The sequence below is a fragment of the Numenius arquata genome, chromosome 1 (genome assembly GCF_964106895.1).
Source record: "Numenius arquata chromosome 1, bNumArq3.hap1.1, whole genome shotgun sequence".
NCBI classification, from domain to species: domain Eukaryota; kingdom Metazoa; phylum Chordata; class Aves; order Charadriiformes; family Scolopacidae; genus Numenius; species Numenius arquata.
Window position 1 is genome coordinate 115,799,594 of NC_133576.1, and position 12,570 is coordinate 115,812,163.

A 12,570-nucleotide genomic window follows, 5' to 3' on the forward strand; every position below is an offset into this window, starting at 1 on the left:
GCAGCCTAAGATAATAAATTCAAAACCTGTAGATAGCAGCTCCCATACAGGATTACACAAATAATAAAAAGGCCTGGGAATTCTAAATGAATAGTCAAACAGGTCAAAACGTGGATGTGAAGGAAAATATCTGATGAAACCTCAGCCTTTACCACATTTCTTTTCTGTAGAAATAACAAGTTTTTTTCTGAATTAACTTTAAAGCCAATTGACTATAAGCATGGTTAGTAAATGCACAGATTTTCAGGAGCCCCAAATCAGAACGCTTTTAATATAAATTTTACAATCATTTCAAAATCACAATAACCAGGAATAAATGTTCTGTTGGACACAAAAAGGAATGTATCCATCCCTGCACCTCCATTAGCGCAGCCTGGTAGTCTGTGTGTCTCTGTTCCTGGCCACAGGTGGCAGAAATACCCCTGAGTCCCCACCCTGGGATGACTGCGTCTTTTTCTCCAAGCTCCTTCTCTTACAAGGAATACATGTGTGTGTTCTAGCCAATGATAACTCATTAACACTTATAAAACCACCTACATATATTTTTGATAAATTCACAATATTGAATCTTTACAACTTGGATCTTTTCCATAGCCGGTTTCCCTCACCCATCATAATGTCCTTATTACTTGCTAGTGCATCATAGAGGTCCCAGTCCTGCAAACTGGTGCTTATATGCTTAATGCCGCACCTGGACCTCATGTGGACCTGTCTACAAATGGGTAGTCTCAGATATGTGTGGCTATGGTACAGGGACTTTCATGGACATCTTCACAATATCAGTGTGCATGGCACAACAGGAAAGAAAAGATCCCCAAGGTATATGTGTACAAAACAGCCCTCTTCTTCTCAAATGAGTTTTATTTGGGATGTCCTCAGTGCTAGCCTATGCTTTATCCAGGTGTAAACCAACTGGATTCTTTCACAACATCTGCACTATGTTTCAGGAGTTATTGAGGCTATGTTTTTTTTTAATGTTGTTTTTTTTTTTTTTTTAAATGTAAATTCAGTTTTAGGGTTTAAAATACCAGGTTTGAGATGCTGCCTTCACGTGACGCACAGCACTGAATGAGTACAAGTTCGCTCTGCCAGCTCAAACTCCTATAAAAATTTTGAAGGGATAAGTTCGTCCCGTCATACGTTCTGCTGGATCAGGTACCTGTTTTCATGCAGCTGACACAGAGCCAGCTGAACACTGTACAGTGCGTTCTGGATCAGCCAAAGGGAAAGTAGTTGTGTCCTCTCACCTACCAATCACATTTGTACTGTGAATTGATCTAATAGCAAGCTGATCTGGTATTAATGGACAAGAAACCAAGGATATAGCTAGAAGTGACATTAAAAAATAGGAGATTTTCTCAGAAGCCTGGAAATGGGACAAAAAGATAGGTCTGGTTTAGAAGCTGAGGAAGAAGCCTCTTTTCTCACTGTGAGGTCTGGGTGTCTTACGCTGCTATTCAAGAACTGGTAGAGTTTCTGGCCATTCTCCCAGGCTGCCGCTGAAGCCAGGTCTGGCCACAGCTCTGGCAGTGGGGCCAGATGGGGTGCCCAAAAAAGTGGGCTACAAAAAAAAAACTTTTTAGTGAATAACATAAAAGGGCAACAGGATAAAACTAAGAAGATCCTTTTGCAATTAAAAACTATGGTAAAAACAAGGATTACAAGCAGAGTGTTAAAATCCAGTTGTATTATTGGGCTTTAGAGAGTTAAATATTTTAATCTAGACACAAATATAATAAATAAGCCTTGTCAAAATTAATACTTTTACCACTTCGGTAGATACCTTGAAATTATTTATTTTGTTATATTTCTAAGCACTTTTCCAGCAAATTCCTCCTACATCAAACTGACTGTGATCTTCTCCATTATCTAAATAAAATGGACACCTGATCGAATCCTGAAGCGGCATCTTTGATAGGTCTTTCTTCAGCTTGCAAAGTTACTTGTCCCTGCTGTGAGGACAGTGGGGGGAGGATGCCAGTGGGGGAGATGTTGATATTGACCCAAATTCGAGCAGTTGTGTTGCTACCTAAAAGCTGAATCCAAGCAGCCTCAAAGGGAATCAAATGTACCAGAATAAAGCAGTCAGATTCTGATGTCTGAGGTACATTTGAAATGGAAATTAATTGATTCATTGTAACATTAGCACAAGTTTTAATTTACTGAGTGTACAGACGATTTTTATATGTATCTACGCATTTTTCTTTATAAGCTGCCCAGTATTAGTGACTTCCATGAAACAAGGTGTTCTACTGTATTATTGACTGGCATGATCTTCTTGCATTTTAGCCGAAATTTCTTTTGTACTTAAATAACAGCTTGGTTTATTAAGATTTTGCAGTGAGTTTAGTTTAAATTAGGCAATTAATAGTGTTGCTAGGGAGTACCAATAACGTTTTTGAAGTAGAATTTGCTTAAGTGTGTTTAAATGGTTTTGCAGCAGGCTCGGAACATTTTGAATTACATTCATGGTGTTTCAGATGTTGCAGCTTTAACGGACTTGCACTTTACCGACTTTTGGACTAAAGTCCAAGAATGCCTTGGATTATCCCCTCTTTTTTTCACTGAAAAATTCATAAAACTTAAAAATATTGAAACACATGACAGTGATGTTGACATGTCATCATTTCTTGTTTTCTCGCTATTGTCTGACTGTATTTTCAAGAGTAAAGCATCATTCCCTTCACAGTCTTTTGTCTCCTTTTGCCTGCCCCAGGCTGGTTTTATTTCCAAGTTTAAAGTCCTTCTCTTTTTACTTGGGGGGAAAAATATCCCTATAGGAACCTTCTCCACTTCCTATCCCAAATTTTTCTTCTGTTAGTTTATACACAGGCTCCTTTATATAGAAATTATTAAATATGTATATGTAAATAGGAGAGAAAAAAGAACTATGAGCTAACCTTTCATCAACATAGAAAGTTAAAATACTTAAACTTGTTCCAATAACATCATGCATTACGGTAAGTGTGAATACAGAGATGCACCTTTGACAGAAACAGCTTCAGCATCAATGAAGTCATACCAGCTTGCTTTGGCTTAGATACTAGCCTTGTAGTTTCAGAGCAATACCCCAATTTTTTAATTAAAAAGAAATCCTAGAAAGACTTGTTTCAAAGGCTTTTGAAGATCAGAAAAATACCTTTTACCCCCATGAACTTTGGCCTGTTTTAGTGGTCAGATCTTCTTACCGAATCCCACCAAGAATGTCAGTGCAAGTCTGCCACAGATTGGCCAGTGGCCTTGATCTCCATAAAAGTCTATCAAATGAGAGATGCAGAAATTAAGAATTGGAATGAAATTATGCACCAGTAGGAAAAAAAAATTGCATTACACTTTGTCCAGGCAGCTTCAATACTGCAATATTATTTGAGGCTTCTGCAAGTGAGCTTCTAGGTGGATGTGCATTTTTTAAAAAATGCACTTAAGATAAAACAAAAATATTGGGGACCCACAGTCTCAAGATGCAGCAATATTCACTAACATTAAATACTTCGTAGAAAACTATTATTAATTTTTACTATAGGTTTTTTTTTTTTTGTTATTATCAGAGTGGTACCTTAAAGGTAGCATATGAGAATAAAAAGTCAATATTGGCTAGCTATTTTCAAATGGAATTTTGAAGGTCTGAAGCCTTTTCTGAGGTCTCTAACTTTCTTTTTTAAATAATAGCCTCAGTTTCTCTCAGTTGCTAAAAACCTCTGGATAATTACCAAAGCTCAAATTGAAAGTTACTGGGGAAACCAAAGCATTTAAGCCTTACATCCAGTATCTAATATTTTATGCTAGTGAACACTTGATGCTTCTCCATGAGAAATGAAGAGTAATGTGAAGTTTTAGAAGTAAAAAGCACTCACGAGAGTAGACAGGAGGACATTAGAATCAGGCAACTTGCTTCCTGTAAGTATTTTGGTATAGGTTAAAACAAAAAAAAAAGCCCACAACAAAAAGAAACCCTAAAAACCGAAACCCATAGTAAAAAGTAGTCCTCAATTCTGTTTCAAGATCTTTAAAGGTTCTTGAAGTCATTACAGGTGAAAAAAAATAGCCTGACTGTGAAAAGATTCATTTCATCCTGCATTTATTTTGTTTCCCATAAACGAATTTCTGCAAGAAACACATTAAATATTTCATGATAGCAGATGCAAGACATGCTATTCAACTAGTTTTATCCTCTGTAATCTGAGGGGAAAAAGGTCTACTCTGTGTTTTTACCTAGGGCAGAGACAGAACATGCAATGGTTATAATGCTTACAGAGCTTCCATACCTTTCATTACAATCCAACTTAAACAAAATCACCCTATGTTTTGTCTACTAAACTTAAAAATAATTTAGCTGCAGCATCTTGGGTTTAAAAAAAACCCAAGAAATAGCCCCTGATTTGAGATCTTCTCATGCATTTTGAAGACCTGATTCTAGAGAAGTCAGTACTTTTGTTGATTGTGAAACAGTACACACTTTTACTTTCAGTGTCTTCACCTCTTACCATAATGACTGGCCTCCTACCTGGCACTGAAGGAGGAAAAATGTATCAAAACCAGCTAAAGTCTTGCAGACAATGTCTTATTGCTATCTCATCTTTGAACTGAATGTGTGCTTTCATCATCATCAAATGGTTTGGGTTGGAAGGGACCTTAAAGATCACCAAGTTCCAGCACCCCTGCCATGGGGTGCTGTTCCAGCACACCTCCCACTAGACCAGGTTACTCAAAGCCCCATCCAACCTGGCCTTGAATGCTTCCAGGGACAGGGCATCAACAACTTCTGTGGGGAACCTGTTCTGGTGTCTCACCACCCCCACAGTAAAGAATGTCTCCCTAGTCTCTAATCTAAATCTACCCTCTCTCAGTTTAAAGCCATTACCCCTTTTCCTATTGCTACACTCCCTGATAAAGAGTCCTTCCCTGTCTCTCCTGTAGGCCCTATTTAAGTACTGGAAGGCTGCGATAAGGTCTCCCTGGAGCCTTCTCTTCTCCAACAGCTGAACAACCCAACTCTCTCAGACTGTCCTCATAGGAGAGGTGCTCCAGACCTCTAATTATCTTCATGATTCTCCTCTGGACTCGCTCCAACAGGTCCATGTCCTTCCTGTGCTGAGGACTCCAAAGCTGGACACAGTGCTCCAGAGGGGGTCTCACCAGAGAAGAGTATAGGGGCTGAATCGCCTCCCTTGACCTGCTGGCTACACTTTTGATGCAGCCCAGGATGTGGTTGGTTTTCTGGGCTGCTAGCGCACATTGCCAGGTCACGTTGAGCTTCTCATCAACCAACACCCCCAAGTCCTTCTCCTCAGGGCTGCTGCTCTCAATCTACAGCAGCTTCTTTGCACTTATTGTCATACATATGATAATATTTAGATTTTACCACTTCAGTCTTCATTTGTTTTTAACTCAAAAAACTCTGCCACTTTCATGCTGCCATTACCTTCATTCCAGATACTGAAACTGATATCCTGTTCCTCATTACTGAGTAGAGTCTATGCTTTTTCTTTCTATCTTTAGGATATTTAGAACAACCTCTGTTATCTTCATCACTTACTACCCATGGCTCCCTCAAAGACTTGTCTCTCTAGTCAGTAGAAGGGAGCGGGATTATTTCCCATAGGTGACTGTGCTTTACATTGCTCTACTCTAACCATGGTGATATATATAAGCCAATATATATACCTCTAACAAGGTACAGTACGTCTGATAAATGACTGATGAGGCTGTTATTCCATTAAGGATTTCTGACAGCAAGATACAAAGTTCTACCCATGTAATACAATTGAAATATTTCACTTATCTTGACCTACTATAGATTTTTCACTGACATCTAGAAGCTTGGCAGCTTTATTTTGAAATCTGTTTACAGTCCCCAAAGTGTAAAAGAGATTATTTTATTGTATACTTTGATATCATTTCCTTATTATGTACTCCCTGAAATTACTTTTCTGTTATGACATACTGAAGAGTAATAAGAATGTAAGTATCACTTTTGTAGTCTATTTTTTGATGATTTTGGCGTAACCTATTTGTGCTGACATAAATACCAGATTAATAATAATAAGGATATGATGTTTCACAGTGTTATATTGTTCTACCTATAAAAAGACCCTATGCTGTCCCAATTCGAAATAATTCAGGTTCTCCGGCCTTCATTGTCAAAAGATTCTCCAGAGCTTTATCAGATAACATCACTTTTTTTGCCCTAAATCTCTCCTACTCTCCGCTTTCAGTAACTTTTGCCAGTTGGTGAAGCTTGAGCCCTTTGTGACAGAGGCTCCATCCCTCCTGTGTCACCTGGGTGTTCAGCAAGCTGAATGGGATATCCAGCCTTTGCTGGGAATGCTGGGAGCAGGACATAAGTCTTCCTTCTCTTTTGTAAATGCCTTTCCAGCTGCCAGTGCACAGCTTGTTTCCATGCCAGAGGGTGACTTTTTCAGCTCCTTTTGTAGGCATTATCAATATTATTTAATGACGTAGTTGTTTGGGGAATAGTGACTTAGATGATACGACTAGCAGCACATGCAGAAGAGAAAATACTGATTCTCTGAAGATGAAGGTACCTTCTATTAAATAATGCTGAAAAGTACCTCATCTGGTTTTCATGCTACATCTTACAAAAGACAGTAAAGATGCCTCTTAACATCCTTCTTAACATCACTTTCTGTTGCCCAACCCTGTGACAATATGTAGCTGTTAAGGCTGATTTTCTTATGCTTCGTCTCTCACTCAATTTTGAAGCATCAACAAAGGCAGATTAACCATTGTAGAAAAACTGAAGAGCTTAATTCTTCTGTCTTGTTTTCAACCTGTTACCTGACAGTTTCATTTGGTGTTGAGTCATCCTGTTATTGTGAGACATAGTGAATAATCATTCCTTATTCACCATTTCTGCATAATTTTAAAATTATATATTTAAGGCTATTATTTTACATTTATAATTTAATCTTATGTTCCTTTAACATTTTTAATATTATGTCCTGCCTCTGTCTTCTCTTTTCCACTTTGGATGATCCTAGGCCGGTTTTTTTTTGCCATCCATTTCAGTTATGTGTCCATGCAAGTTTCCTTGATTGAAATTTTTCTAGTTCTCCTATATTATAGTAGGGATTACCACCTGTAGATCCATACATATGTGTTTCAAACAGCAATTCTCAATGACTTCAAGTAATTACAGTCATTGATGGCAAATAACACCTGTCAGTCTAAAAACATCTGAATAGAGTTACTTTTTCCCTGTGCTTGTTACATTGCACAAAGTCAGGACACCAGTGTGGCGGGACAGCAGCTGTGAGTCTGGGTAGCAACTCCAGACTTTTCTAAGTCTGGCTGTCCAAAGCAGAGGTTCAGGGGCTGGTCAGAAGACCCATCTCTCCCAGCAGACTCCACCATCTGTGTTCTGCAGAGATCCCACAACAAGGATGGAGCAAGATTGTAGGAATACTACCCTGCAAAAAAGGCCTGAAAAGGCTCAGCTAATCTACACCTGATATTCACACATTGTGCAGCTCTGGATTGGGGTTGCTATCAGAGTAGAAAGATAGGGTGGACTGCACTCTGCATGGAGGACATCCTGGTTAAGAAGAAGGTACGGAAAATAAAAAAAAACCCCACCACCCCACAACCAAACAAATAGGGCAGGATATTATAGAAGATACTGAGTAGAGGGGTCAGAGGTCTTGGAGTCCCTACAGTGTGGACACAAGAAGTTCATGCCTGTTATCTGCACAGGTAAAAATCCATACAGCTTATGCACAATAACCTCCACTAGCTACATTACCCCCTGGAGTCTTCTGGCAATGGATCTATAGATCACAACTCACATGGGCTTCAGAACATGAACTCCACCCTCCAGTGTCACATGCATGCCAGTCAAGTTGCTGATAGGTCTGTAGAAAGCCTTTAAGTGCCCCAGGGGGCCTCAGCTATGTAGGTGCTACAGAGAGTGGTGCTGTTGATTTTGCTGTTGTAACACAAACAGCTCCCACTCAGCCATCAGAAAAACACTGACATGGAAAACACAGCAGGAATGAATGGCTGAAATGGTTTTATGTCCCTTGAGCACCACCTCACAGGGGAGAGTGTATCTGGTCTCTATTTCATGTAGGCTGTACTGTTTTTTATAAACTTTGGGCTATGTGGCTATCATAAACTTGTCCTGCTAAATCTCATGTTTCTATAGGAACACTATGAAAGATGGGTGATACTCTTTTTAATTTAAATAGTCATATGAGCCTGTAGGCACAACAAGCTGCACATCTTGTCTGTGGACTCCCCTCTCATTTTGGGAGAGCATTATGTCTGCAGCCAGCATTGACACCTGCCATATTGCATCCTGTGCTGAGTGTAGATGAGACTGGGTAGGGTTTTCTTCATGACAGTGCTGGAAATGCACTTGCTCTTCCAAAGTGGTTACACGAGATTCCCATTTTGTTTGCTTCCACAGTGTCTTGCCACCCATTTCTGGACCAGGCAATCCAATGTCCTCCTTCCACCCTGCATTTTTCTGTGCCAGCAACCTCCATTGGCAGAAAGAATCAAACTGTTGAAGTAGAAACAAAATTAGCTCTTCACAGCTCATGACGTTGGCTCTGTGCACAGCAAGGTTTTTGAGTCCATTGCAGTTAATGACATGTTCCCAGCCTGATACGGTCCCATCACAGTGTGCTTCTAACCTAGAGGTGTTTCAGGCTGGATGCATCCTGCCAGCATCCCTGCAAAGAAATGGTGTTCCAGCTGGATTGTGTCCCATGCTTCAGAGTATCAAAAAGCTCTAAGTTGAAGGTATTCTGGGCTACTGTTCAGGTAAAAGGCTGAGAACTGTTGCCATCTATAAAATGCTGAGATGCAAGAAGGAGTTTTCTCTCCTTCTTTCACTCTTGTGCTCTACTTACCCTTCTCCTTTACCCACCAAGCTTTCCACTCTTTGCTTCCACTGCATTTCATGGTTAGAAAAAAGACCCATAGGCATACCAAAGTCCTGCGTTGCTGACAGAGGACAACGTACTCCACATGGGCAGTGGGGAACACAGTAAGTGAGCTGGAGGGTGGATGTGACAGGGCTGGTATAAAGCTGCTATTAGGGCTGCAGCGTGAACACAGCTGGGTGCTCTGATACTCAACCTGTGTGAATCCAGCTGGTAAAATCTCAGTGCTCGCCGACAATAGCAATGGTAATGCAGATATAGCAACTTCCATGGGAGCTGGATCAGTCTTGTGCTTTGTGTAAGTGTAAACTGAAGCTTTTAAAAATAGCAACAGATAATGTTTTAAGAGCATAAATAAGTAATGAAGAGGATCAGTTAACAGAAATACTATCAGTATAAATGGTAGGAGAAAAAATTAAGGCACTTAGTTTTGCTCCAAATTAAACCATGGCTTTGCTTATGTGCATAAAATTAAATGCGTGCACAAGCTGTTGCTGAAAGACTGGACACTGACACTTAAATCTATCCACATACTGTATTTTCAGGTGCAATTCAGTGCAACTGAGCCACTGCACAGAATTTCATAGACTCCATTATCCTGTCAGCAAGGGATCAGAGAGTCATCTGTGGAAATTGCCCTAAGTCAGTGGCAGGGGCAGTAAGGCCTCAAGAATGTAACTGAGATTTAAATACTATCTGTGATAATAGTGTCCATGGTTTTGTGTAGGCAGTTTACAGGGGAGAAGTCCAGGCAAATAGGAGAATTTTTTAATCTTTGCCTGAACAGCATAACAATGCTTCAGCCTCATATTTATTGAAATGCAGGTTAAAATTAAGTAAATAGTCAAAAGCACAAAATATGACTCACTGGGGTTAAAAGGCAGTAAAGACTTACTTTTGTTAAGAACCCCTGAAAAATAAAACTGTGTCTAAGAACAACTCGGAGCATCATTAGGCAATGACTGAGATAGATAATGCTATATACTGTCCTCTCAGCTCTTGCTTTTTGTGCAAGTCTGCTCTATGCTTCAGCCTGAAGGCAGAAGAAGCAGCTTTCATTCACCCTTCCTACACTGTGTGGGACTGTCAAATGACATCCCTTGAAAGTAATCATTATTATGACATAACAAAAGGGCTTTTTTTAAAAAAAAAAGGAAAGCAGCCATTAACAATTTATTCAAGTTAATATTTCTGCTGTTCTGATTTGTGTTGTTCCTCTATCACAAAAATTAAATTTCTTGAATTAAAAAATATTTTTAAATGCTTAAAGTGCAAGTTTTACACCAAACTTTTTTTTTTTTTTTTGACTGAACTCTTTCCCCACTTGCTGGAAGACTGAAATCAGTTGGTGTAAATGTCTAGGATGAAAAAGCACAGCTTGTACCCGTTCTACAATTCTGATTATCTAACACCCACATTTAATAAATATACCCTTTATTTAATGGCAGACTTGATTTTTTTTTTTAAAAAAAAAGTGTTTAGTTTGAATTCAGGCAATGGAAACTGCCTTGTTTTATTAGAGTAAAAGTGAGGTTTTTTGCTTGGAAGAAATTTTGCAACACTCAGGTTTTGTTAAAAATATAAATGCTTTATGTATTTTTCATGCAGCTAAGGGATGACAGCTGTAGATCTAAGATCCCTTCTGATGTATTAATTATCTTTGTATATTCCAAATTTGCTTTAAACCTTAAGATTTTGGGTCTTCCAAAACATTTCCTGGAAAATCCTGCTTTGGAGTACAAGTATGTTAGGCTATTTGGATCAATTTTTCATACTTGAATTAGCCAGTGAGTAGAATAAATTGCTATTAAACATGAGGAAGACGGCAAGAATTTATCCCTCAATGGAGATTTGTCCACGTATATCCCAATTCACAGTTGGGCTTTTCAAGGTTTTTACTGTAACTAAAGCCTCATTTTCACAATTCATATTCAGTAAAGCACTTCACCATGCATTAAGTTTTAAACGCTTACTTAACAGATGCTACCACCAGTGCAACCTAAATGTACATATAAGTACTTTCCTGTATAGGTTTGTACCTAATCACATCCCATGTTTTGAAACTTGCAGAACAAAGACTCAAATCACAGTAACTGGCTCAAATTTTGCTTATACTGTTCTCAGCGGCTTCATCTGATTTCAGTTATTTTATCTCACTTTAAGTATACATACATATATGTTGATAATAAAATATTAGAGTACATCCAATATGAAGAATGATGATATAGCTCTCAATGTCCATGACCCCAACAACACATTCCTGGTTTACATCACTTTAAATCACCTGGCCTGTGAGCAAAGTTTCTGTATTCCTGCATGAGTCCTCCTGAGCCAGGTGTAGGACTCTGTAGGTGCCTTTTATCACGCTCAATTCTGTCTAATGCAGTTCTGCAGGTCCATTTTTCTTGAAGACTGTTTCAGGGCAATGCTGACCATGCCTCCAGAAGGAGGTCGATGCATTACGTATGCTGTGTCCTCTCCATCTGCCTGGCAGTGTGCGGTGGCTGCACCTACCCCCTTGGCAGATGCTCTGCTGAGCACCAGAAGGGGCTACTCATAGTCTCCACTACCTAAAGTCCTTCATCCTTGGTGTCTCTAATTTAGCTGAACAGTGACAGAAGTAGCTTGGGCAAATTTGTAAACCAGAGTTCCTCTGAGTTTAATCTTTCTCTGTACATCCTTGCTATGTATGTGAGGTTTTAGCTCATATTTATGGCTGCACTGGACCACTACAGCTAAGCTGGAATTCTGCACAGCTTCTAAAATTCATAATTATCTGGAAGGTTTTCTGAGGAAAATCACAGTCCATAGGAAATAGAACAAAAGTTTTGATCCTGGTATACTGGTATGATTTTCTAGCCTAACATTCTTGTACTTATATTTCACTGCTTCAGAAAAGTTATCATAAGGGACAGATTTTTTGATTTATGTGTAGAAGGCTTAACCTTTAGAAAGAAAAATAAATTTAGATTCACTTTTCTTTTCATCTGCACTGTAATTAGTGGATTAATTTCTAAACATGCTTATCTTCCTCTTATTTCCCATAAATGTATTTCTATTTACCTATAGTTTTTCCTTATCAGTACGCCTGAGTATGAATTATTCTACTCTAAGTTTAATACTTTTGGTTCTCTTGTTTATATTTTGGTGAGGTGATATCTGTAATGTTTTGATTTGGCAGTCAAATGGAAAATGTAATTATTCTTATACCCTTAATCCTTATGGCTTTGTTGCACATATAGGATTGTGAATGAGCAAGGTAGTCAGGAGACAAAAAAATGAATAGTGCAAAGTATCTGTATGTACATGTACTCTTCTTTTGGAAGCAAAATTTCCCATGTGAGTGGATGAAATTTAGTTCAATTTACTAAACTTGTTTTTCCTTGGATAATGAATTTCCCAGATTGGAGGGAAGAAGAAAAAAAATCTCAAAATACTAGGTCCGAAGCAGGAGATTGTAGCGGTAAAACAGTTTGTAGAATATACACTCAAAGACTAGAAGGCCAGAAGGAGCCATTAAGATCTCGTATTCTGACGTTTCATGTCACTTTGGGCAAAATTTTCCTTTCTTCTATTTTTGTGTGTTTGAGTAAAAAACACAAAAAAAGTCTCTTTTAGCAAAAAAAAGCCAGTTTGCAGCTATTTGGAATTCAGCCCAGGC